Source organism: Neofelis nebulosa, chromosome 8 (assembly GCF_028018385.1).
Source record: "Neofelis nebulosa isolate mNeoNeb1 chromosome 8, mNeoNeb1.pri, whole genome shotgun sequence".
NCBI lineage: Eukaryota > Metazoa > Chordata > Mammalia > Carnivora > Felidae > Neofelis > Neofelis nebulosa.
In genome coordinates this window covers 4,704,728-4,729,375 of record NC_080789.1, presented here as the reverse complement: position 1 = coordinate 4,729,375, position 24,648 = coordinate 4,704,728, and the positions used below count along the sequence as shown (strand labels likewise).

The following is a 24,648-nucleotide window of genomic DNA, read 5'->3' as shown; positions in this document are numbered from 1 at the left end:
ACCAATTCGTTCCAACTAATGGTGTAACGTTCTTGCTGTTGCTGAAAGTTTAGGTCATGTGATACCACTCAGTGCCCCAATCGCTGAACAAGTAAATCAAAAAGAAACGTGGGGGCGCCTGGGTGGCTCAGTCGGTTGGGCGTCCGACTTCGGCTCAGGTCATGATCTCGCGGTCCGTGAGTTCGAGCCCCGCGTCGGGCTCTGTGCTGACAGCTCAGAGCCCGGAGCCTGCTTCGGATTCTGTGTCTCCTCCTCTCTCTGCCCCTTCCCTGCTCACGCTCTGTCTCTCTCTGTCTCTCAATAATAAATAAACGTTAAAAAGGAAAGAAAGAAAGAAAGAAAGAAAGAAAGAAAGAAAGAAAGAAAGAAAGAAAGAAAGAAAGAAAGAAAGAAAGAAAGAAAGAAAGAAAGAAAGAAAGAAAGAAAGAAAGGTGGATTAACAAATGAGCGTTGTTGTGGCTGGAAACAAATGGCCTAGAATTTAAAGCTGAATCCTGAGATCTTCCTTCAGACTTTGCCTCTTCAGCACGAAGCCACCTGGCCAACTCTCCTGGCCAATCCCTCCTCACCTCTTCCCCCCTCCCCTGCTGCATCCCCACACTCAGCTGAGGGCCTTGCTTCTCATTTCACTCAGAAGACACAGCAAAGAACTTTCCAGAAGCCACTGCCACCACCATCTCACTACCCTCCCCACGTGCACCAAGCCACCTTCTCTGCAGAGAAGCCAAGCAAGGGTCCAAGCTCTTGATGGAGACCCCTCTGCTGGCTCCACCTGCCTCACCACTGAGGCAAGCAAGCCCAAGGCAACGCCTGCACCTGCCTGGCCTCGCTCCTCCTCTGGTCACCTGGAGGCTGGCCCTGGGCGGGAAGTGCAGGTGGCAGATGGGCAGGTGCCCAGAGCCACAGTGACGCTCCCGCCCACCCCGGGAGCCCCAGCCAGCCAGCCTAGCAAGTGTGTGCAGAGCCTGGTGACACGAGTCACCACTCACGGTGTTCCTCACAAGTCACACGGTTCCAACAAGGACTGACTGATCTGGCATCTTCTGCCCCGCCCTGCCCTGCCCTGCCCTGCCCTGCCCTGCCCATCCCATTCAGCCCCATCAGCCCCCGGATGACCGTTTCTGGAGCACAGAGCCCATGCTGGGTGCCATGGCGGTAGCTTTCCTCACTCTAGAGACTTGCCCAAAGCCACACTGCTGCCAAGTGCGGGAAGCCTAATTCCAGCCATGCCCAACGGGGTGGCGACCCAAGACGCGGACGCTGTCCGTGGTGCTGAATCAACGCGGGCCCAGCTCTCCTACCACCCGGGACACCGGGGGTTCCACCCCGTCTTGCCCAGGAGAGGGCGCTAAGCGGTTTTGCTGCATTATCCAGGTTAAAAACAAAACTTTTAAATGGGGCCTTTAAGCTACCTTAGATTGGGCAGAAAGCAGATTTACGATTTAGGTTTCACAATGTACACATCTAGTATCATGCAGTTTTCACCATTCTGTCTCGTTTCCAAAAGTTACACAACTTTTCCTCTGGGAAGCTGAAAATGCCCTATCCCTGGAGGCTTCATGGCCAAAGACAGCCCTAACCGCCCCCACCCCGTCTGCCTGCTCTAAAGCGCATCATCTCACTGTGCATTTGAGGCAGGACACTTCATGTCTGCAGGTTCACCATTTGAACGTATATGTATTTTATTAAGTACTAAAGACATACCAGAGACGATAAGATAACATGCATCTTTTAAAGAATAACAATACTGGGCGTCTGGGTGGCTCAGTTGGTTGAACATCCAGCTTTGGCTCAGGTCATGACCTCACAGTTCATGAGTTCGAGCCCCGCGTCGGGCTCTGTGCTGACAGCTTGGAACCTGGAGCCTGCTTGGGATTCTGTGTCTCCCTCTCTCTCTGCCCCTCCCCCACTGGCGCTCTGTCTCTGCCTCTCAAAAATAAAGAAATGCAATTTAAAAAATTAAAGACTAACTATACTGTGTGTGTGCCCAGTGCCCAGGTTACAGAAGGAAAATCAACACTAGCTTTTTTTTTTTTTTTTTTTTTTAAATTTTTTTTTTCAACGTTTATTTATTTTTGGGACAGAGAGAGACAGAGCATGAACGGGGGAGGGACAGAGAGAGAGGGAGACACAGAATCGGAAACAGGCTCCAGGCTCCGAGCCATCAGCCCAGAGCCCGACGCGGGGCTCGAACTCACGGACCGCGAGATCGTGACCTGGCTGAAGTCGGACGCTTAACCGACTGCGCCACCCAGGCGCCCCAACACTAGCTTTGAAATACCCCTACGTGCCCTCGCCCACTCCCTCCCACATACAGGTAGCTATGATTTTGCATTTATCACTCCCTGAATTTTCTTCGTAGTTTACCAAATCTACATATCCAAAAATACAGTTTTGTTTTGCCTATCTCTGAACTTTATATAAGTGGAATCATACCAAAGTACCGTGCAACCTCCACTCTGGGCTCAACGACCCATTCCTAAGGTTCGCTGCTGTTGCTTGTGGCCCGGCTCGCCCCTCCCCACTGCCACACGGCGCATGCGTGTACTTGGTGGCCCATTCACAGTCAGCACACATCTGATGGTCTTGTTTGGGCTGCTAGGAACGTGCAGATCTCCTGGCACACCTGTGTCAGGCTTTTTCTAAGGCACGCACCCAAAAGTAGGACTTCTGGCCACAGGATAAGTGTGTCTTCAGCTTTACTGGATGACTCCAAATTGTTTTCCAAGTTCCCCAATTTCTGGCCCTCGAGCACTGCATAATTTGGGCTGGTCTGTGTGTGCTCACCAGCCCCCAGCACCATCAGACTGGTGTCAACCTGACGAGGAGGAGGCAGAAGCTCAACGTGGTTTTCGTGGGTATTTCCCGGACACGGGTAAGGGCGAGCATCTTTTCACAAGTTGACTGACTCTTCGCTTCTAGGAAGGTCTGTCCAACACCCCCTGCTCCCCCGCCCCGCCGACACCTCTGGGTTCCGGCTTCGGTAGAAAGGCTCTGGACCAAACGCATGTCCTTCAGGGGACCGGACAGGCTGCTGCTCTGTGTGGAGTCTGCCTGGAGCTGCAGAGGACAGCAGCCCCGCCCACCCCCCAGGGTCCTCACCCCCCAGGGGAGCCCACTTTCCAGGTTCACAGCTAAATGCGTTCTTGCTGCCCCCACCCCTGATAATAACAGCCCCTAAGCTCCAATCACACTTCGGGTGCAGAAAGCATCTCCTGGAGCTGTAGCCCTTCCCGGGTCCCCCGGAAACCCCACCACGCAGCCTTAGGGGCAGTTCCGGGCTGACTCTAGGGGGCTCTAGCCCCCGTGGGCCCGTCTCACTCTGCTGTACCTGCAGTGACTGCCTGGTCCAGGTCTGGCACGGATCTGGAACCCAGAGGATCCTCCCGAAGGTGGGGGCTGTGGAGGATGGGAAGAAGTTACCGTCTGGGGGCTCCACGCAGGCCTGGCAGATGCCACGGCTGAGGCCAAGACCGCCTTGAGGCCAGGGAAAGGGCAGCCACGCTGGAGCGGCGGCTGTGGTCTGTAACGTGCACAAGAGCCCCGGGTGGCAACAGAGGCAGGTGGGGCTGCCTCCTCCCAGCATAAACGTGGCTCGCGCTCCCCCTTCCTACAGCCCCCGGAGGGCAGCCAAGGCAGAAAGGAAATGTGGTCTCGCTTGCACGCTTTCGCCTCTTCCTCACTCTTGTCCAAAGATTGCACCTCCAGCACCTGGGGCCTCAGTGGAGGCGGGGGGAGGGCTCTTCCCTCCTCCCCCCTGTGCTCCCTCAACCCCAGAGGCAGACTCAGCATCCATGATCATCTCTAATACTGGCTCTGTGTTCTCAGAAACTTTATCTCCTTAAAGCCTCGGAGATATGCTCAGTGTAGAGCGTTTGGGCTTCCAAAATACACCTCTTAGCACTCTGCTGCCTTTTTAAAGACCGGAGGTGACATTCACATAACGCGAAAGTAACTATTTTAAGTGTTTTTTCGTTTGTTTGTTTTTACTTATTTATTTTTGAGAGAGCGCAAGCAGGGGAGGGGCAGAGGGAAGGAGACAGAGGATCCGAAGCGGGCTCTGCACTGACAGCAGCGAGCCCGATGTGGGGCTCGAACTCAAAACCGTGAGATCATGACCTGAGCCAAGGTCGGATACTCAACTGACTGAGCCACCCAGGCGCCCCAAAATAACTATTTTAAAGAGAACAACTCGGTGGCATTCGACCCACTCACAGAGTCAGGCAACCCCCATGTCCACCCAGCTCTAAAACATTCCCTTCCCCCACAAGAAGCACTTGGCTTGTTCCTGCAAGGACGTTTTCAAGTCTGGGGTCTGGGGCCTCCGTGGGGAGACTGGGAACTCCTTCCTGGAGGGCAGGCGGGGTCTCGGGCCTTTTCCGCCCCACCCTTATCCTTGCTCAAAGTCACTGACAACCGGGGCACCTGGGTGGCTCACTCGGTTAAGTGTCTGACTTCGGCTCAGGTCACGATCTCACAGTTCATGAGTTCGAGCCCTACATTGGGCTCTGTGCTGACAGCTCAGAGCCCGCTTGGGATTCTCTCGCGTGCGCTCTCTCTCACTCTCTCTCTCGCTCTCTCTCTCTCACTCTCTCTCTGCCCCTCCCTGCATGTGCATACATGCTCTCTCTCCCAAAAATAAACATTTAAACAAAACAAAACAAAACAAAACAAAACAAAGTCACCAACACATGCAATAAAGTAACTTCTAAACATGAGGCACATAGTCTCCAGGGTCTCCTAAGTGTAAACCCAGCACCTTCCGGTGTTACCACTCTCCACCACAGCAGCATCAGCAAATGTAACCAAGGGCATCTCCCTGCAGCCTAGCCCGGGGGCCTCAGGGAGAGAACTCACAAGGAAACCCAAGCGAATGGGGTACGGAGGGCGGGGCCATGATAAAGACGTGGAGACAGAGGAGTCAGGTACAAAGGAATCCACTGCTATGGTCATCCATGGTGCCAAACCAAAGCAGCCTGGAAGGTTCTGGTTCCCCAAAAGTCAGGCCCACTGCCCCCCAAACACTAAGAAGTCACTTTACACAAGTGGGTCCGGCACACGTGTCTCTGTGAAGTGACTAATTAGCTGTGACTCAGACACGCTGACGACACGGCTGGGGTCCTATGTCTCCAGGGAGCCGAACGAGTCCCTTCACAAGGGGAAAGTGCCCCCCCCCCCCAATCTAACCCGGGACCAGGAAGCAACATCTGTCACCCTGCACTGCCACCCAGAGTCATCAGCACAACTAATTACCACTAATTGTAATATCGTTTCTGTCTTGCTGCTAATACATTTAGACTTGCTAATCAAATCAAACCGTCCCACCTTGCCGTGCGGCTTCGAAATAAACACTTCTGCAAAGCGAGAAATAAATCACTCCCGAGCTTTGTTCTCTTTTTTTTCTGCAGCCGTGTCTGTGGGGACGTGGGGTGGGGGTGGGGGGTCCACATACTTGTCTCTGGGACCAAAGGCATGGGAGAAATCTGCCAAGGAACTGGCCTTTACTATCCAAAGCTTCCAAAGAGAGGGGGAGAGAAAGGGTTAAGAGACACTAGGGGACTGGGAGAGAAGGAGGGGAGGAGGTGAGCAGGAAACCCTCCTAACTGAGCCTGCACAATTTGCTAAGCACTGTTCCTGTGTCACCTCCACCCTCTCGGGGTCGCTGTCTCCTGTGGCCCCTGGCTGGACTGGTGGGTCCTTTGCAGGACCCCCTCCGAGCTCCCTCCTTTTACTCACCAAGGAGGGCTGCCCTGATGTGTCCCCAGACCTGGCTAGGAGCTTGTAGAGGGCAGGGACCTTGTGCAGCTGCTCTGTTTTCCCAGCACCTCAGCCAAGGCCAGGCACACAGCAGGTGCGCAGGAAACGCCACCCCCCCCCCCCAATAAACACGTGAACAGACCGTAAGAACTAGGTCAGTGCTACTCTATCCCTATCTGCAGATGAGGAAACTGAGGTGTGAAGAGATACTAAGTAGTAGCTGTCCAGCATCTGTAGTCAGTAAAGGGCAGGACCTAAAGACCAGTCCTGGGTAGGTCTAGGCCTGCGCTCGTGCTCCTTCAGGAAGCAGGGCAGGGGAGGTGGCCCCTCATATAGCTACACAGGGACCAGTAATGAAATGCTAAGGGCCACAGGGCTCTGTGCTCAAGGACACACTGCCGTGATTCGCAGCATTCTGGAACGCAAGCTGACAAAAGGTTGACCGCGAACGCAAGTTAGTATAAATGCACCTGTTACTACAGCAATGCTTCTGTCCTCACCTCTCCACGTCCACCCCATTGCTGAGAAAGGGGCTTATGCCACCCCAGGGTGGGGGCAGGGGAACCACAGAGCGGTGGCCCTCGGCTGGCTCCTTCTGCCTTGGCAAAAGCCAACTCCCAGCGACCCCAACAGCCTGGCGAGGCCATCGGTGTGGCAGCGTAGAAAGGTTCACGCCTGGTTCGGCCAGGCCTGGCCTTGATCAAGCCACTTCCCCACCTTCAACATCCTCAGGTGCTTCACCGGGAGGAGGGGAACTAACTAGTCAGCTTTTGTGTTTATCTCGCGGCAGAAGTAAGTGAATGAATGGAACGATACGACCCGAATAACACAAGTGTGGGGTAACCTTTCCAGGGCAAGGGAAGGGACAGTGGGGAGGACGGAGGCTGAGGCTAAGCAAAGACCACAGCCTCACAGCAGCACCTCCTCGCCATCACCCTCCACCAGCTGCCCGTGGGGCCGACACTGATAAACCCATTTCACAGATGTGGAACTGGAGGCATGGAAAGTCAGCCAACCCTACTGTAAGAGGACGCAGGGCTGCCAGCCAGGTCCGGACGACTCCAGACCCGGAGGAGGCAGGTACAGAGAGCTCAGCTCCTCCTCCTGCAAATCCCCCCACCCGGCGTCTCGCAGCCACTGGTTCTGCCCGAGCAGAGCACCCGCACGGCTCCCGTACGTAACTAAAAACTGAGAAGCGCATCCCACATCAAACGAGGCTGTCGATTTTAATTAATTTCAGATCTTGCGTGTTTCTGGCAATTATTTGTAACAAGGCTTACAGAGGGCATTTAAAATTAATTGTGATTTTTATCTGGAAATCAATGCTTATTTTTTAAGTAGCTCATTAGGGGTGAGGATGTATTACAGGAGCAGCAGGCCCTGTGTCAGGAAGGAGGCACCTGGGGCTAACGGGAGAAGCCAGCAAAGGAAGATGTCTAAACTGCGATGGCAAGATCAAAGCCAGCAGAATTATGAGATGGAGCTCCAATAGATGAAGCAAAACCTGATCTGGATCGGGCAAAGGCAAAGTCACCCAGAATGGGGAAGGAGAGCTTCTCAGCCTCGGCCGGTGGCTCTCAGGGAGCCCAGCCGTCCAGGCAGCTCGCCGACACGGGCAGAGGCTACGGCAGCAGCATCAGGCACCCCGCGTGGGGACCGGAGCACAGACTGTACGGAGGGCACCAGGAGAGGAGCCTGCGAGAACTGGGGCGTGTGACACGGGGCCCAGGCCTCTCCCCAGACGTCACACCAAGGGGCAGGTAATGGAGGCTGGTGCCATGACCCTCACTTTCTGTGTGTCTTTTAAACACACGTTTACGGAAATAGGTTTTAAAATTCATCCCAAGAAAGAGGAAGGAAAGAAGGAATGTCCCAGGATCAGCGACACAAAACAGGAGTGCAAACAGTCTAACGTCACAGACCATTCTCACCGATGGTCCTCTTTCCTCCGCTACCCCTTCGCGTGCAGAGGTCACGTGATTAAAACCGAGGCCACTCCTCCGAGTTATAATAAAACCACGAATGTCGACACAGGCTCTTACAGCTTATAGAGATACAGCTACGTCCCTTTAGCGAGCAGGGTAAGTAAGGTTTGGGAAGTTTCCACGCCTTACTCAAGAGGGCAAGGCGAGCACTTGGAGGACCTGGGGCTGGGCCCCCCTCGCACGCCCCAGCCTCAACCCTCCTGTGAGGGTAGCAAGGCGGGACACATCCATCACCACCTACACTGCCACCATCATAAGAGTCACCACCCTTGTCTTCTTCTTCCTCATCATCATCACCCCCATGGTCACGAAAGAGGGAAAGGACCGAAGAAGCAGGCTGTCCACACCCTTCCATCGTGTCAGGTGCCCAGGGAAAGGGTTATCCTCACTCAGAGGACTGGTTCTCACTCTTCAGGGGCTCCAGAATCTCACGGGGGGAGGGGGCAGCTGCTGCTTCTGCAACTATGGACCAAGCACCTGCTGGCAGATGGAGCTCCCAGGAGATTCAGGTGAAGACAGGTGGTCAAGGGGCCAGAACCTAGAGACCCTGAACAAAGGTCCAATTGGGGCCCGAGTCTCTGCAAAGCCCGAAAACACCGCAGTGGAGAGTAGAGAGTCACCTGGGAGTTAAAAAAACACGTGCTATGTGCAACACGGAGCGATTACGTCAATGATGATATGGATGCTTATTTTTATTTCGATATCGCTCCCGAACCCGTTAATGACATTTGTAGGGTGGCAGGATCGCTTATCTCGTTCTTTTTCATTTAAAGTTTTAATTTTCGGCGCGCCTGGGTGACTCAGTCGGTTAACCGTCCGACTTCAGCTCAGGTCATGACCTCGCGGTTCGTGGGTTCGAGCCCCGCGTCGGGCTCTGCGCCGACAGCTCGGAGCCCGGAGCCCGCTTCGGATGCTGTGTCCCCTCTCTCTCTGCCCCTCCCCTGCTCGCGCTCTGTCTCTCTCAAAAATAGATAAAAACATTAAGAATAATAATAACTTATAAAATAATAAAGTTTTTATTTTCAAGGGGTACCTGGCTGGCTCAGGTAGAGGAACGCGACCTGACTCTTGATCTCAGGGTTGTGGGTTCGAGCCCCACACTGGGGGTAGAGGTTACTTAAATAAGTAGATAAATCTTTTAAAAAGTCGTCATTTTCAAGAAAAATCACATAGTATTTTCTACGCCTGGGATTCCCCTCCGGAACCTCAGCGGTGACAAGAGGGGACAGCCGACTTCCAAGGAGACCTACTAAGTGGCAGCAAATGTCACAAACATACCTGCAGACCAACAACAGACACCTGCCTGGAAAATGCTACCTGAGCCCCACAGTCTTTATCAATAATATTGGCAGAGTCTCGTGTTCTGTCATCTGTTATCAACCCTGTAGGGGTTCCCAGGATGATACGCAAGGGGCACGAGGGACTTTGTTGCTTGGGTGTTGAGTCTGGTCACTTTAGAACCTCTGGAGCCTTTTCCTTCCCCTCTACACACACACACGAGCGTTTTGTCTTTTTTTTTTTTTTTTTTTTTTTTTTTTTTAGTTTTAAACGTTTACTTATTTTTGAGAGACAGCACACGGGGAGACAGAGGATCTGAAGCAGGCTCTAATGCGGGGCTCAAACTCACGAACTGTGAGATCACGACCTGAGCTGAACTCGGATGCTTAACTAACTGAGCCACCCGGGCGCCCCACGGGCATTCTGTCTTCAGGGACACAACAGAACAGCAAAGACATTTCCTTTTTTTTTTTTTTTTAATTTTTTCTAATGTTTATTTATTTTTGAGAGAGACAGAGAGACAGAGAGTGAGTGGGGGAGGGGCAGAGAGAGAGAGGGAGACACAGAATCCGAAGCAGGCTCCGGGCTCCGAGCCGTCGGCAGAGAGCCCGACGCGGGGCTCGAACCCACGAACCGTGAGATCACGACCTCAGCCGAAGTCAGGTGCTCAATCGACCGAGCCACCCAGGTGCCCCGCAAGCATTTCGTCTTCAGGGACACAACATAACAGCAAAGAAGACATTTCTATCACATTTACAGTTTTTAAGGCACGTCCCCGCCCACTACCCACTAATCAAAACAGAACTGTTGTGCACGGATGGGTCAGACACAGACAATACCCCTCACAGTCTTCCATTGTACTGAGGAGTCTGATCGGCCCCTAAGTAGCAAAGCCAAGCCCAGCCCGGCCGCACTAGCCCCTGCTACGTGTCTGTCTCCTCCAGCGTGTGGTGGGGATGAGACTTCCTCACGGGGACGTGCTGCGATCCCAGGTCAGGCAGCTCAGAAAACACTCACACCCGCGGCGGGAGTGGTCCCCAAACGGTAGCGGCTCTCACCATCGCTGACGGTGTCCTCGCCATCACCTCTACGGTAACCGGCATCCTCTTCATCACCAGCAGCACCGCATCACCACCCTCGTCACCCCCGGTGTCAGCATCGCCGTCACCTTCCTCCCCACCACCACCGTCACCGTGACCGTCGTCACTCCCCCCCCTCCCCGCCCCGCGATCCGATCCAAATGAATCCAGAGGTGCCTTCCTGGAGGGTGAGCAGATGACCTCGACCTTGGCGGATGAGTAGGATCTTGCTAAAGACAAAAGGGCGATCCACAGGTGTTTACAGTGTGTCTGAGAAATGGTCAACAGCTCTGTGTCGGGACAAGAGGCTGAAGACGTGATCTGAGGTCACATAACAAGAGGCCCGTCATCAAAGAATTTCTGAATCTTCTTCAAGTCACTAGCCCCCCCCCATGCGGTGCCCCCTGGAGCCCCAGGAGTCCCCCACTCGCCAGCGGCCCTGCGGGGGGGGCACAGGGCAGGGTGCATGGGGGGCCGGGCCCCAGCCCTGCTTCGGGCAGAGCACCCCTCACGGGACTTGCACCCGGAGCTCCGCTGTGGGCGCTGGGGAGTGGGAGAGAAGAAGGCAGGGCTGAACCTCAGAATGACAACCGTGGTGACGGTGTGGAGGACCAGTGCAGGAGGCAAGTGAGGGCAGCGAGGAGGCTCCGGAACCCTCCGAGTGAGAGCAGCTGAAGGCGAATGAGAGCAGCACAGGCAGGGAAGCAGAGTGAACCAGGAGGAGGTGACCGGCAAGACGATGGTGGGGAGCTGGGGTGCAGATGAGCCCCGGGGAGAGAAGGTCGCAGAGACTCGCCCCTCCTGAGCCCTCACCGCACACCAGCCTCACCTCTCACTTCAGGCCCCACCACCCGTGTTGCCTCTGCCGCCCCGGGGGCCTAAGTGGAGGCCCAAGGACGGCCAATACCTTGCGCGAGGTCACAAGACCTACACCGATGGCTGACGTCTCCGGTCGCTGCGCCCCGAGCTGCTACACCACTGCCCTCGGGGTGACGCAGAGCTCTTGGGGGACAGTTCGTTCGTAATCCCACAAAGCAGCCCCCCAAGCGCTGCATCGTCGACTGGTCCGTGGATCAATAAGGTCTCCCCCAGTGGGTGGATGGATGGATGGAGGGAGGAGAGATCAGGGATGGGGGGATCTGGGACCTGACACAGGAGGTCCCAGACCCAAACTAAAAACCAAATCCTCCCCATCAAATTCCTCTCTTCTTTCTCAGCACATGCGTGGTGAATACTGAGCCAGGCCGTGTCAGGCACAGTGCACTTTGGCTCAGCCATCAGGGGACTCTGTGCACTTAGAGGGGACAGGGCAGGGACAGTGTCCACCAGCCAAGTGACCTGAAGGCCAGGGCCACACCGAATCCTCCCACCCAGGTCTCCGGGAGGCACACAGCCCATAAGGAAGTGAGAACTTGGGGTCAAGAGACCCGGGTGGGGATCTGAGCACCGCCACCTAGGAGGTGGGTGACTCGGGAAAGCCAATGACCTCTTGGGGCCTCAGTTTGTTCACCTTTCAAACGGGGATAAGAGTGTCTACTGGAGTCAAGCAGATGCCTCTGGAATCCGGCACTGCCCCTTGGCTGCTGTGGGCCTTAGGCCGGTCACTTGTTTCCTCATCTGAAAACTGGGGAGAATCACACGGTGACGCCTCCCGGAGAGCCGACCGCCCCCTCCTCGGAGCCACCACCGTCACCAGGTGGCTGTCTCAGAGCGTCTGTGACAACTGGGCCAGAAGCTGATGGAGCACGTGCCCTCGTCCTGTCTCTGTCTCCCTCCTGGAGGCCAAGTCTTGAGTCTTGTCCACATCGGCATGCTCACCTCTGCCACGTGGCAGGTGCCCAGTGAACTGGCAGGGATGGATGGATGGACGGATGGACGGATGGACGGGAGGATGGATGGACGGGAGGATGGATGGACGGATGGATGGACGGATGGATGGACGGACGGACGGATGGATGGATGGACAGATGGATGGACGGGTGGATGGATGGACGGACGGATGGATGGATGGACAGATGGATGGATGGACGGGCGGATGGATGGACGGACAGATGGATGGATGGATGGGGGGGTCAAAGGGCATCCAAGCACCGACAGGGATGAGCAAGGCTACTGGGGATGACGGCAATGACAGTCACCACCAGCCACCCCTCCTCTGGGGTCCTGAGCCTCGGGCGGAGCGCCACAGTGGAAGTGAATACTTACTGAACAACAAATGCTTACTGGAGACCAGGTGGAAAAGTTAACTGAAGAAGAGCTAAACACGCTTGCAGCCTCCGAGGGAAAGGATTCCCTTACAAACGCAGGTAGCTGCGTCCCCTGGCGGCCAGGCCAGGCTGTCTAGTTCCCGCCCAATGCAGGCAGGCCAGGTGAGCCACCCGGGAGGGGGAGGGGCGGGCCCAGCCCCGCCTCATGCAGCCGCCACCCCCCCCCCCCCAACCACTGCCCTCCACCAGTAACTGCAGAGCCGCAGAGGACAGGGACAGGGACCCAGGGCACTGGGGTGCCAGGGACACACTGCCTGAAGGACAGACAGGTCAGACCCGGCCCGACAGGTGAGCGGATCTGGGAGCGGATCTGGGAGCTGGGAGAGCACACAGGTGCACAGGCGCCGGGAGCAGGGCGGGGACGGTTTCCACAGGACAGAGGGCTCGTAGGGGCGGGACGTGGACGCAGGTCTGTGGGCTCCAGAGGCCACTCTCTCCCCCCCCCCACCCCCCACCCCCGCCGCCACTTGTCCCAGGGGTGATGGGAAGTGGGTGTGCCAAGCGGCCACCTGAGCAGGTGCCTGGGTGGTGATCAGCAGGATGGCACCTCTGCCCTCTGTCCTGTGTGCTCAGGGACCCTCTGCTGGCAAGTTGGCCACGTGGCCCGCCTTGGCCAACAGAATAGGAGCCAGAGTGCCACGGGACACAGCCCGAGGTCCGAAGGCCCCAACGGGAAGGCGCTGAGCAAAAGCAGGCACCTGGGGGGCCTGACCAACACAGCCTCCCAGCACCCGAGCCTCCTCACAGCACAGCCCCTCCCCCCCTCCTTTGGGAGGGGACGAGTCTGGATTCTGTTTATCTACCAATGAGCCACTGATGCGTTCTAGCTCTGCAGACTTTTCCAGCTCGGTGTATGGTAATGACAGGGGTCCAAATGAAAGGACCGGAAAGGTGGTCGAGGGATGGGCTCTGCCATCGCTTCTCTGTGCCTTCAGGTGGCGGAACGGGATAAGGGCCTCCCTGCCAAAGGAGAGCCGGTGGACCGACACTAGGAGGAGCCCCTCGGCGGGGGGAGGGGGCGCCCTGGGAGTGCCAGACCTGAGCGCTCCCGGCCAGCACGCGGGAGGAGAGACAGCCCCCCTCCCCCGCCCCCCGGCCTTTCCCATCAGCCACGTCGTCCAGTCCTGCTCCGCTGCGGGCGGCACCCAAGCGAGGGCGATGACCGACCACGTCACCCCGCTCAACCCTCCGAAGACACAGGAGCTGCTGTGGAATGTATTCTGCACGCGAGGAGCAGAGGCTCCGAATCTGGAGGCGGGAGAGGGTTCCAGGGTTGAAAGCCTGCTCCTCTGTGCCGTTAGCCACTCCCGCTCCTGAAAGCTGCTTCCATGCTTCCTGTTCCCGTAAAGAGGGATCAGGGCTCGGTTCCAAGGAGGAACGTGGCACTATCGTGTGTAAAGCACTTGACACACAGTAGGCTCAAAATAAGAGATGGGGATGGGGATGGGGGAGACCATCTCTCCGGACACTCTGGCCCACTCACGTGGCCCCAGCAGCCCAGGCCCAGTCCCCTGAGCCCCCGGGTTTCCCCTCGTGTTTTTTCATTCCGCTCTTGCAGTTCCCCTGTGAGTGGGGAGTGACGTCCCATTCCCACGTTACAGATGCAAAAAAAGAGGTGGGAGCCCCTCGGAGGGGAGCCTCTAACTCCAGCCCAGGGTTGGAGGCCAACCTCCCTACGAGACAAATGGGAGGTTCTGTGCAGCCCAGTGGGTGCCCTTTCCTGCTTACCATCCACCGTGTTCTAGAGCATTCTGTCCCCGCTACCGAATGAGGACAGCTCTGGGTGAAACCACGGGCCGGCTGGTTTTCCAAACCGCAAATTCACGGCAAACCCTCCACTTGCGGTGGGCCATCAGCTAGACGAAACAACACCGCCAGGTTTTCTGGGGTGGCCCTGATTTCAAATGTCCACACCAACTGCCATGCTGGGGGAACAGGGCCACCCTGTTGCTCATGACGGAGCATGGCTTCAGCAGCTTCTCTGTCGGCTCCCAACCGAAGGGAAAGGGTGGGGAGGCCAGCGCCGAGGGAGCCCAGGGCGTTCCTGGCGCTGGGTGAGCATCGAGGGTTCACCGTCTACTCTGACCCCCCGACCCTGACCTCAGTTGGGCGTGGTAACCTTCCACTGGCAGGTGCACTGGGCTGAACACTGTCTGCCCCAAATTCACGTCCACCCAACCTCTCGGAACGTGACCTTGTGTGGAAATAGGATGCTTGCAGATGAGATCGTTTGAGGCCACACTGGATTAAGGCAGGTCCTAAGCCCAATGACCGGGGTCCTGATGGGAACAGGAGAGGACAGAGACACAGGAAAGACGGCCACGTGCCGGCAGAGACAGAGACTGAAGGGACTTGGCCACCCGCAGCTGGGAGAGGTGGGTGGGACCCTCCTCTGGTGCCTCAGGAGGGACCACCGCTCTGCCCACACCTTGACTTCAGGCTTCCAGCTCTAAACCGTGAGAGGGTAAATTTCTGCTGTCGTAAGCCACCGGTTTGTGGCCCTTTGTGACAACGGCCCCGGGACACTCACACAGCAAGCAAGAAAGTTAAGCTCAGAGAAGGCAACTTGGCTGAGCACCCTGGGGGCCCCGTGTCCTAGCCCTCCGTCCTTCTACCCCCGTCCTGCCCGCCCCCACCACGGTCACCTCATCTAGAACGCTCCCCGGCCCCACTCACAGGCTGCTGATTACCGCGAACGATTTGCAAACGTCCTCACTTCCACCACATCCGAATTGGTGTCATGACAAGGAGTCCAGATAAAAATACCCAAAGTCAGGGAGCGCCCGGGAGCGAATCGGCACTTGGACGGGCGGCACCCAGACTCGGGGGCAGCCCGGCTGCAGGAGGGCCGCCCCCCTCTCGGGCCGGGGCCGGGGTCCCCTCCGGGCCAGCTCGAGCCAGCGGGCAGGGCCCCGGCTCCCAACGCCGCGTGCGCCCTTTCCAACCGCCGGAACAAAGCCGAAGCGATGCAAACAGAGCCCGGGGGAAAGCGGGCCTTGCGTCCTTCCCTCTGTCACCCCTGTCACCAAAGAGAGCCGGGGTGGGGGGCGCCGCCGGGGGAGGGGATAAATTACCGGGCGGTGCGTCCAGCTGCACCAGGATGTAATAAAATGTGTTGCTAAGATACGAGTTCCAAAGAAGTTCATCAAAGGACACTTAGACGGAGCCACCAGACTCTTCTCCCTTCCAAGGCCAGTTATTTGGTTCCGTCCCTCATGTTTATAATTAGCTCGACAACACGAGAGCAGCGGCCCCCACGCGAGCCCACTCAGCAGAACTCGTTAATAAAATAACTTCGACGAGCCGCCGACTTCGGCTGGGGCGCGGGCGGCTGCGGGCCTGTTTATTTACAGAAATGTATTTGAGTCCCACTCGCGCATCTGAGTGAGAGATGAACGTTCTTGAAGAAAACCGCAATAGCCCTCTGGCCCCGCAATCGGCCGTGTTCCCCTAAGTGACAAGGCGGGGGGGGGGGGGGCGGGGGGGGGAGTCTCTGGGGCCGCAGAACCGCTGACCCTTCAGGGCTCTGGTTATCAGACACTCGCGCCCTAGCGACCGAAGGTTACAGAACCACCCAAGGGCCCCGGCTCTCACGCCCTCCGCCCGCGGCTCTGTGTTTAGTGCTCTGTGCGTGGACACCACGCAAGACTGTGACTGGGGGACGTGCGGGCGGCAACGACTAGATCGTGACCCCAGAGCGATGGAGCCCTGAAGGGCGCTGGCCCGGAGGAGGGACACCCGGCCCGTCTGCGAGGTCAGGGCGCTGACCGCCTCAGCGAGGCCCGGACGCCGCCGAGGAAGGCACTAGGGCACGGGGGAGGGGACTCGGGGCGGTGATCAGAAGAGGCATCTCGGGTCTGGCTGCAGGGGTGCTCCCTCGGGCGGGCGGGCAGCATTTACAAGAGGCCTTATGCACTGCCCACACCTACCCCTCAGGAGGTCCCACAGAAGCACGACTTTCCGGCTTCTCTTGAAATATCAAAGGGGCAGGTGCTGGGCCACGCTGCCCTCCCCCTGCAGGGCACAGCCTCAGGACCACTGGCGGCAGGCAGGGTCGAAGTCTGCGGTTCTGCGTTAGGCAGAGCATCTCTGCTTCTCATCAGGCAGCTGCAGGATCCTTGACGAGCCTCGGCACTTCTGGGCAGAACCTCGGTGTCAGGAGAAGCGGCCCGGGGTCCCCTCCCGCTGTCACGGGGGCCGCCTCGCCCGGCCTCGGCTGACGAGGTGCTGGTGTGGCGGACAAAGGATTCCCAGCAAAACCACTTCTGCCCCGGGCCAGCTCTGTCAGGGAATTTCTCCAGACCTGGGAGTTAAGGCTGCCCTTCTGAAAACGTCCAGCTTCTACTCAAAATTCTGCCCCAGCCAACGGCTGTTCCCGCTTATTCATTACGGCCGGTGCACAATTAATTTTTTTTATTATTATTGATTTTTTTTTTTTAATTTTTTTTTCAACGTTTTTTATTTATTTTTGGGACAGAGAGAGACAGAACATGAACGGGGGAGGGGCAGAGAGAGAGATGGAGACACAGAATCGGAAACAGGCTCCAGGCTCCGAGCCATCAGTCCAGAGCCTGACGCGGGGCTCGAACTCACGGACCGCGAGATCGTGACCTGGCTGAAGTCGGACGCTTAACCAACTGCGCCACCTAGGCGCCCCATGATTTTTAATATTTTATTTATTTTTGAGAGAGGGCGAGTGGGGGAAGGGCAGAGAGAGGGAGGGGGGGAGAGAGAGACAGAAAGACAGAGAGAGAGAGAGAGAGAGAGAGAAGATCTTAAGCAGGCTCTGAAATATCAGGGTAAGCCCAATGCAGGGCTCAAACTCATAAACCTGAGCTTAAGTCGGGGGCTCAACCAACTGAGCCACCCAGGCACCGCCCCCCCCTCGCCCCCAGCCAGTAGACAAGTTAAAGGCAGAGGGCAGTCACACTGGAGAGGACAGCCCCCCACCCTGCCTCAGCTCCCAGATCTCCCTCGTGCTCACCTGTCACTCTCCCCCTGCCACACTGGCCTCCACTGGAAATGCCAGGCACACCCCACCTCAGGGCCTTTGCACAGGCTTTGCCTCTGCCTGGGACACTCTTCCTGCAGAGAACCACGAGGCCCACCCCCGCAGCTTCTGCAGGCTTTTGCTCCAGGGCTGTCTCCTCAATGAGGGGCTTAAAACACACACTCTTTCACCCCGCTCCCTTCCAGCCCCCTCCCTACGCTGAACCCCTCGGACCTCCCACATCCCGGCTCCTGGTGTAGACGCAGGGCACGGGTGGCTCCTCGTGACCTCCCTGTGACGTGCCCACTTCCTGGAGCCACGGCTGTAACCAGGTTCAGGACCCCTCTGATCTCTGCCCACGATGATGCCAGCAACTGTCATCACCTCTCCGGACCAGCCAGGACAAGCCCTTGGAGGGGCCTTCTTGAGGACGTGTCCCCTCGGCAGTAGCAGCTGGGAGCACGTTAGCGGTGTGGGCCGAGCAAACTCTGCGTTCAGTGGGGCTGTTCTGGCGTTTATCTGTGGTTGCGTTTATCACCGCCGAGATGAGACGCGTTAATCACAGAGAAGAGCTGCTAACACTGATTGTCGGAAATGCTGTTTGTCACTTTGCAACCTGTATCTCCCATTAAATTCTGGATCACAGTCTCTAATATGTATATATTTTTAATTGCATTTTCAAGTTCATTTACATGTGCAGATTGGCTTTCCGCCTAAATGACATCAAGGAGAAACACATCTTCTCTCTCTCTCTCTCTCCTGCCCCAGCCCTGCCTTCTTCTCTTTCGTGGGGCAAAAAGTCTGTCCCCAGATGGATTACGGCATCGCCCGGGGACAGCCTGCGGGCGCCCCCCGGGGAGGCTCCACAGACCTCTCCCAACTGCTGTTTCAAGTAACTTTTGGGGTTCCGCTCAACAGACGAGACGGCAGACACGTTTCCCCTGAAGATGGCTGCTCCCCGCAAACTGCAGCCCCCACCGCCTTTTCTGCTCAGGAGGGGGGGCTGCCCGCCCAAGGCCATACATAACCGGTCTCCACCTCGAGGGCAGACTTGAAAGGCAGGAAGCGTCCAGGGGGTTGCGTGACACGCGGCCCCCCCGCAGGGACTCTTTCTGAACCATCTTTTTGGAACACACTGGCACCTACAGAGCTCCAGTCAATCAGATTCAGCCGGTTGCGTAAAATGGACAGTTCCGGAACGCGCGGTGCTCTACCAAAGCGGCCGCCCCCCCCCCCCCCACCTGGGCCAATCGGGGGTCAACCGCTCTTAAAGTCTAAGACTGAGGTGGTCGGGTGGTCCTGAGGTCACAGGGGACATCTTGTGCGAGACCCCGGCCCGTCACACAGGGGACACCCAAGAGGATGCTTCCAAAGGAAAACTCCAGTGAATGAAGCAGAACTGCCTGAGCAAAGACAACAGACTTCTTGCATGACTGTGGAGTGTGGTCGGGAAGACAGGCGTCCTCCGGGGCTCGTTCTGGGTCCTGGGTGCCACCCCCACCCCCACTCAGGGCCTCGGTTCCCCACGTGTAACGTGGGGGCTGGGCACAGGGGCCCCGCAAAGCCCCCCGTGGCTCCTGCATCTTGTGCCTTAAGCCATCACGCCGAGTCTGGGGGACACGCACCCTCCATTTCCACTGAACCCCAAACTCACGACCCAACCCAGCTGCGGACATGCCAGTCCGAGGAGACCAAGGCAAGCCAGAGGCTCCCGCCCTGACAAAAAGCCCCAGTTGGGGGCGCCTGGGTGGCGCAGTCGGTTAAGCGTCCGACTTCAGCCAGGTCACGATCTGGCGGTCCGTGAGTTCGAGCCCCGCGTCAGGCTCTGGGCTGATGGCTCAGAGCCTGGAGCCTGTTTCCGATTCTGTGTCTCCCTCTCTCTCTGCCCCTCCCCCGTTCATGCTCTGTCTCTCTCTGTCCCAAAAATAAATTGAAAAAAAAATTTAAAAAAAAAAAAAAAAAAAAAAAAAGCCCCAGTTGCCGGTCTACTTCCCCATGGCAGTGAGATCTCTGGGGTGTGGCCAGCTCTCCACGTCTCACACCCTGGGTGACGGAGGGATACTGCTCACCGCGCTCCCTCGGACTCCGCTGCCCTGCAGCATGCTGGGAATCACGCCTGGCACCTGGGACACACGTCCTCACCGATCCTCAGGACAACTTGCCTGGGAAGCAGCATTTTCCCCTTTGAGATACTCTGAGATCAGGACACAGCCATCTGCCCCCTCCTCTTGTAACTACCTGGAGGCTGACGAACCCCTCGGCCTTAGACAAAAAAAGGAAAAGGAGGAAGGCAAAGAAAATGCTCCAAGGAAGCCCTTCTTTCTGCTGTGTTTTAACAAGACCGACACAGAAGAAGGTGCCAAGCAGAAGAAGCAAAAGAAAACAGCAGGGCCCATGTGAGACCGCACGGGACACCCGCTGCTGGCGGGCAGAGGCCGTAACCAGAATGGATCTGTAGCAGCAATTTCTCACCACACTCTGGAAACTGCTGCTACCCCACAAGAAGTAACCGCCGATAATAACAAAAAAAAAAGCTTGGGAAAGCGGATCTTTTCCTTTCGAAAACAGAGGCCGTTTCAAAATGAGGCAACGCCTCGACGTTCAAGTGTGAAATGACACTGGAAGTAAGAAGAATCGTAAGTGACCAAGCCACAGGGGCCAAGGTGGGGCTCACAGAGCGGGGGTTGGGGGGGGGGGAGCGCCCACGGGCTCCTCACCGAGGACGGGGTCAGCACGAACCCTGGCTTCCACACCGCAGAGCCCCCCACCCCCTGCACCCAGCCCACTGCCCACTCCCCTGGTGCCGCGTGCAGAGACGAGATGCAGGCCCAGGCCCCTTCCGAAGTTCTAGAACCTTCCACCTCAGAGTGAAGCTCCCACTCCTCATTGCAGAATGGCTGCTTCTGGTTCACCCGCGCTCGTCTCTGAGGCCCGAGCACCACTTACTTGCGTCCGAACGCATGCCCTGGCCGCTTTTCTAACTCGTGGCCCAACGTGTGTCCTCTCCGCCCCCCACGCTCCTCCTCCGACGCGGCGAGGACCACAAGGCCCGGAACCGGACTGCAGCCCCTCCGCTCGTTGCCTGACATGCGTCACGTCAACAAGCCAGTCAACCTCTCTGGGCTTCAGCCGGTCCTGAGCACGATGGAATTCAGAGCAGGCCTTCCCCAAGGGCTCTGTGAACGGTGGACGGGTCCAAGGAACCCTCGGAGGGGCGTGGCTCCAGTTAGCATCAGACAGGGAGGCCTGGACTCAGCACTGAATCGGACGACCTCCAGGTCCCACCTGCTGAGGACCCTGCTGCGACCTCCAGGTCCCACCTGCTGAGGACGCTTACCGCGTCGTCTTGGCTGAACCCTCCGAGCACCTCTCTCGGGTCATTTCCTTAGCTCTTACTGCGTGCCAGCCCTCTGCCACCTGGTTCGCAATGCACTGTCCTACCCATTGTACGGCCACTGAGTGTGGAACAGCCACAGAAGGGTGGCGTTGGGTCTATAACCCCCGTCTGTCCCGCTCTAAAGCCTGTGCTTTAAGCTCTTCGTTACGTGCCTCTCAGAGACAAAAGTTAAAAGCCTTCTTGGCAGCCCTCTTCTGGAAGGGAAACCAAATCCAGGGTCCCAGCTCCTTAAACAGTGCACTTTGCACACAGCGTAGCCATACTGACTGCAGACACCCTCCTCTTCCCCCGAAGCCCCCCCGTGTCTGGGGTGAGGGCCCCGGAGGCCGAGCCAACAGATACCCCCAAAGGGCCCTCCTCGAGTCCCCCGTGTGTCACCAAAGCGTGCCAAGACCCTGCCCTGCTGGAGAAGGCAGGCGCGTCCTCAGACCCAGCGGCGAGCTCCGGCGGGCGGACCAGGCAGCGGCACGCTTAGCTTTGGCTCGTACGAGGGACACGAACAGAGCAGCGACCCGGTCACTCGGCTCCTGGACAAAGGTATTGGAGGAAAGACTTGCGAAATCACAGGGCTAATCGTCATAGCCAGCAGCTCTAATGAGGCATCGTGGGATTACCAAAGTTATCAGAGTCGTCTCACCGAAAAAATTCAAAGCTAATGGAAATCAATTGTGCAGTTCCGTCGGCAGGTGTTGTAAGAGGCTAAGTACCAAAGCGAACCTTGCACCGGCTGGAGAAGACAGCACAGCCAACGTCAAGCTCACCCGGGGCCACCGAGCAACGGGACGCCCACACTTGGAAAAAGGAAATGCCCCCAACCGCGAGCAGGGGGCAAGTGGAAATGCAAAGGTGGCAGGTTCCACAGGTGCAGGACAGGGATCGGCAGGTGTCTTCTGTGGCCACGGGGACAGCGACCACAATTCGCTCCAATCAACCCCTTCGCTTCCCAGCGGACGCGAACTTTTACATCCTTATCTGACTTCATCTCAACGACCTGGTGAGATAAGTCTCACTGTTACACCCACCTTACGGACAGGGAAACAGAGCCCAAGGAAGCAACACGACTCATCGAAGGCTACTCAGCCAGATGCGGGGAGCTGGGACATGAACCCCATTTGCCCGAGCTTGCCCAGCCTGATGCGGAAAGCTGGGATATGAACACTGGCGTTGTGACTTTAGGGCCTCTGCTCTTCTGGCTGCATCATGCTATGCTCTGGAATGCAGGGGGCCAGTTGGGGACGAGGCAGTGGCTGAAACAGAGGGCACCCTCTCAGTGGTCCCAAGCCAGGTGACCTTGGGAAGCTGCCCTTCTCTGACCTGTCTGGCAGGAAGCATGTACCTGCCTGGCCCGACCCAAGTCATGGGATCATCCCGACAATCAAATAAAAAGACGGCACGAAAGAGGGGACAGAACTGATCGCTGCTGCTGACGGCCAAGGGATCGTGTGAGCAATCTGTCTCTAGGCTTCTCTACAGGTGGACACGTCACCTCCTCGGCACGGTCCCCAAGCACCCCATCAGAGCACGCCATCCCGTCTGCTGCCCGAGTGAGCCTGGTAGTTAAACATCTCACGCAGACACCTCACCGGGCTCCACGGGAGAGGGAGCTGTGGATGCACCTGTCTCCCCAACTGTGTGTGAAAATGTGTGCAACCAAAGACGGGTGACAGCATTTTGTCAGCATAAAGCCTTACAAAATGAGACGCCCCCGTTGCTCACGGCACACTACCCACCATCACCTCCATATCCCCGGTACTTGGTGGATGCTCGTTAAGTGTTTATGGAATAATTAAACTGAGTTATTCCCAAGAGAGAGGGCTGCACTACAAGGTCAAGTGTAAAAAGCAAGTTTAGGCAAGGTATGTGCCCAGCCCGTGCACTAAGTGTGTTTATCTGTGTTGTATACATTTGTGTGTGCACAGAACGTGCCCTACAAACACAGCCCTGCTCTCATCCCCAGGCAAGGATGGGGGGTGGGGTGGAAGGAAGGGGACTCGTGTTTTAGGACTCAGATCCGTACTGCAAACCTTCCTCCTCACAAGCACATGCTGCTTTTACAGTAAAAACTTTTTTACAAGCAGAATTCTTCTTTATCTCCTCAATGTTACAGAAATAACAAAAAAAACCCACCGATCACCACCTTCCTCGGTTAAGATTTTACTTCAGGAGAATGACAATTATTTTCTTACTTCCAAAACAAATCCTTAGGAGCGCCTGGGTGGCTCAGTCGGTTGAGCGTCTGACTTTGGCTCAGGTCACGATCTCGCGGTTCGTGGGTTTGAGCCCCGCGTCGGGCTCTGTGCTGACAGCTCGGAGCCCGGAGCCTGCTTCCGATTCTGTGTCTCCCTCTCTCTCTGCCCCTCTCCCACTCACTCTCTGTCTCTGTCTCTTAATAATAAACAAACATTAAAAAAACAAACAAAAAACAAATCCTCTCATTTTCATTAGGAAATCCTGGAAAGTTAGTAACTGATTTTTATACACATATTACATAGACTTTGCATATATTTATTGGTACATGGTGACACGCTTATTACTTACTTTACTTGTTACGTTGTCAAAATAAAATCACTAATACAGGTGTACCTGACAGAGAAGTGTATACATATACATATATACACGTACAGTTTTTTAAATTTTTTTTTTTTTTTAAGACAGAGAAAGAGAGCACGAGCAGGAGAGAAGAGAGGGAGACCCAGAATCCAAAGCAGGCTCCAGGCTCTGAGCTGTCAGCACAGAGCCTGAGGTGGGGCTTGAACTCACAAACCGTGAGATCGTGACCCCAGCTGAAGTCAGACGCTTAACTGACTGAGCCACCCGGGCGCCCCTACATACACTTTTTCTTAAACCAACTGAACAGAACTGCTAACCGAGACACCTTCTAGAAGTTTCCAGAAGCACTCCCCTTCCCCCATTAATTTCTCAGTTCAAAGAAGCTCTGGGGAAGGCAGGAGGGAGAGGATCACCAAGTGGCCCCCTGCCCCCACAGCCTGTTAGGTGCCGGTCATCAAGTCTACGTGGCCAACGGCCTCCCAGCCTCCTGTCCCATGTCGTACACGGGACCCAGCGCCCATGCAAGGGCCTCCCCATGGAGGTGACAAACATTTGAAAAACTCACATGGCCCGGCCCGGCCAAGCAACGCGGGAGTTGAGGCGTCCTTCTCTCTCCTCCCTTCCCACCTGCCCTTAGCACCATTCCCGCACCTTCCTGACCTATGCACTAACAGCCCTTGGCTATTTCCAAGCCTAAGGTGTAAAATCCAGGCCCTTCCTCCAAGTGATGCCCTCCTTGCTCTGGCCCCAGCTCACCTTCTCTGATGTCTCTCTCTTGCTCAAGGCTTTACTGCCAGAAGGGTCACAGCACCTGCAGGTTTCTTTAGGCCATTATCCCTTAGCGGGCTCGCACCAGCATCTCCTGTCCACGACCCTAGGCGTCCTCGAGGACCTACCTGTCCCCCAACCTCCTCTCCAGGAAGCTGTCCTCCATCTCCAGGCCAGACAGCATGACTTTCCCAGAACTTTGCTGGGATCTTCTCGAAACGTGGTTATCTACGCCTTACTCTTTTGTGAGGTTTCCAAGGGCAGGGAGCCGCGGGTCTTAATCAGTGCCGAGTCCACTCACTTCAGACACAGGATAACCTACCATTTGCCGCGCGCCTATGACAGGCTAGGGACTCCCCACTAGGGGACTCCACTAATCCTCATGCCTGTCCTGTTACAACGTCATCCACTCACTCAACTGAGCGCGTTCAGTCCCTACAAGGCACAGGGGAAGAGGGAGAGCAGGCCGCACCACCCCCCTGCACGGAGCTTACAGTCCAGCACAGAAGCAGACGTGAAAAGATCGAGACAGACGCCGGCCAACACCGTGTAAAGGCAGGGAACTGCTCGACGTGCC

The 24,648-nt window shown here is 56.6% G+C and overlaps 1 protein-coding gene and 1 non-coding gene across 3 annotated transcripts in view; one reads left to right on the top strand and one right to left on the bottom strand.

Moving 5' to 3' along the window:
* The window catches only part of PHF21B (PHD finger protein 21B), a 93,091-nt gene that overhangs the window by 62,354 nt on the left and 6,089 nt on the right, over positions 1 to 24,648 (bottom strand). The window lies entirely within an intron of this gene.
* Positions 22,963 to 23,047, top strand: TRNAQ-UUG (transfer RNA glutamine (anticodon UUG)). Its single transcript has one exon. It is a non-coding gene; the product is annotated as a tRNA-Gln (tRNA).